Genomic DNA, 2,941 nt, shown 5'->3' on the forward strand with positions numbered 1-2,941 from the left:
AGCTCAGGGTGTGATCCCGGCATTCCGGGATCGAGTCCCACATCGGGCTCCTCCGCTGGGAGCCTGCTTCTTCCTCTCCCACTCCCCTGCTGTGTTCCCTCTCTCGCTGGCTGTCTCTTTGTCACATAAATAAATAAAAATCTTAAAATAAATAAATAAATAAAATAAAATCTCTCTTGAGCATACAGTATGTTCCAGCAAACATTTCTCTGCCTGAACTTTTCTGTAAAACTCTTCAAAAAAGTTGTCCATATTCATCTGTATTGTCTATCTTCAATCTCTCTCATCCCAGTCTCTGTTTTAGCCCCTCCATCTGGGCTTTTCATTGCAACCACCCTACTGAAAGAGCTTTGCTCAAGGCCACCAATGACCTCCATATTGTAAACCCTAATGTTGAACATAAGTCTTTGTCTTGCTTTTTCCATTTGGGTTCGTTGACACATGGTCTCTTATTGATGACTCCCAAATACATATCTCAAGCCTAGACCCCACTTCAGAGCTCCAGATTTGTATTTTTGACTACTTATATAACGTCTCCACTTTGATGTCTAAAAGGCATCTCAAACTTACCATATATAAAAACAAACTCCTGATCTTTCTGTTACAAAAGTCTTTCCTAAGGGAAGTAAGATTAGGAAAGAGGGACGATCACCTTTCTGTTGATCAAGTTAAAACCCTTGGTGTCATCCTTAATTCCTCTTTCCTTTTTAACTGCACACCTAATCCTTTAACAAACCCTGCTAGTCCCAACTTCAAAATATGACATTATAGTTCCCATCACTCACCTCTGAGTCTTTACCTCCCCACCCTAGAAACTGTCAGGATGCTTGAATCAGAGACTTCGAGCAACATATGTCTTCTTTGTGGTTCACAGGAATCTTCTCTCTTCCTGATTCTGCTTCCACCTCCCTCCCCACAGCTTAGTTAGTCCACGATGAGAGTACAGGATTTCAGAGAAGAATAGCAAGAAAGAGAGCTGTCTTTAAGTGGTTCTGCTTCCACAGGTCATGATGTTCCCCTGTAGCAAGGAAGACCAAAATGTGGCTACCTGCTTGGAACTGAGAAAGAGAAAACTATAGGGGAAAGCATTTTAGTAAGTTGCCCTACTAGAGTGAAAGAATAGTTACTCTTTTTAAAGAATATTTGGGAAACTTGAGATGGACGGAAGTAGATGCAATGGGAAATAAATAAGGAAAAGAATACCACCACTTCTCTCAACACTGAGGCACACGGAGTATGAAAATGAACCAGCCAGTACTGGGGTGGTTTGCAAAGGAAGCATTGACTTTAGGGAAGACGCTGATCTTAATTTAGACAAGGGAGTGGAGGGAACACTCAAGTTGTTGGGATAGGAAATAAGGCATTTCCACTTTGGCATTAACCAAAAAAAAAAAAAAAAAAAAAAAGCTAAGGTGTGGTAAGACAAAAACTATTAATGTTTAAGTGTTCCAAGAAATCTGATAGTGATAGTAGGTTAAATCTAATAAAAGGCAAACTTCTGTGGTAAGCATGTAAAAGTTGGCGCAACAAACCAGCATCAGTCTCAAGAGTAAAGGCAACACGATCTTTGAAATCAAAGTATAATCTCACAGGAGAGCTTGCCTTGGGAAAAAATAAAATTATTCGAGTTCATGACAACAGGACACAAAGGAGTTATAAATCCTACAAGAAAATGCCATTACCCACAATCTGCCTACTGTTTATATTATTTTCTTCAAGATAACTGTTAAATATTTTTTTCAGCTTTACCTTTATCGAAATAATAAGCTATAGAGGCTAACGCAGTGTATTGTACGGCTGAAGTTCGGTATTGTCCAATGTCTAAAATTCTTGCTATTATGAACCTGTGTTCATTGATTCCAACTTTAAATTTAACCAAGGCAGAGTAAATATTGGGAACTTATAATTTTTACTTCTACACTAAACACGTCTTCTCTCCGAGCCTTTCCTCCTTTGGAACTGCCGCATTGTTTGCAGCCTCCATTNNNNTCGGGGAATCTCCTCTATTTGTCCTTCCCTAGTTCACATCCTGTCTTGAATGCCTCTCTGCCCACCACTCACCCATGTAGCAAAGAGAGCTTAGGTCCTCCCTGTCTTCTGTACGGGTGATGACTATAACACTTGTAATTCTACACTCTTTCTCTCAGTAAGCGTTAGTTTGGGTTTTCCTGTGATAGACTCTAAGTGAATTGAAGGCAGCCACTGTATTGCAGTTATCTTGAAAAGCTCACACCTAGCACATGGTAACCTGCACAGAGTAGGCTCTCAGGTGTTTTTCTGAAAAACTGAGTCAGTGTTATCCTTGCTACTACCCTAGGAAGCACCAGACTGTCACAGCGTAGGCAGAGGAGACCCTCCCAATTGATAAACAAATGAATTAGTAGTTGGGTATGTGGCTATACACAGAACTTTTAGGAGAGTTAAAAGAATTTCCTAATATTAGAAACTATTAGGAAGTTATTGTTAATCTTGTTAGTTGTGATGATTGTGGTTTGGTTGAAAATATGTCCTTATTATTAGAAATACATATTGAAGCATTTACAGCAAAATACCATGATGTATATGGAATTTACTTTAAAATATTTCAACAGCAAAATAGACGAAACAATATGACAAAATAATTAAATTTAGTTATGTGAATATTCTAGTCTATTCCAACACTTAAACATAATTGGTAAGACGATAAGAATGTATAAGAATCTAGAAGTTAATGTGATTGCCCTTAGGTAAACCAGGAACAAGGGACCAACTCTGAGAATATGGCATGCTTGAGAAAGTACAATAGGGTAAAATTTCAAAGTAAATGAAAATGTTTCACACCAGGAGAAGCAAAGGACAGCATTCTAAACTACTTATGGGAGGCAGGAGAAGAATCTCTTATTTAGAAATGCATTATTTATATCTAAGAAAATAAATTTCAAATACTACATGAGACAAAAAA

The sequence above is a fragment of the Ursus maritimus genome, unplaced genomic scaffold, assembly GCF_017311325.1.
Source record: "Ursus maritimus isolate PB19 unplaced genomic scaffold, ASM1731132v1 scaffold_2, whole genome shotgun sequence".
Lineage (NCBI taxonomy): Eukaryota > Metazoa > Chordata > Mammalia > Carnivora > Ursidae > Ursus > Ursus maritimus.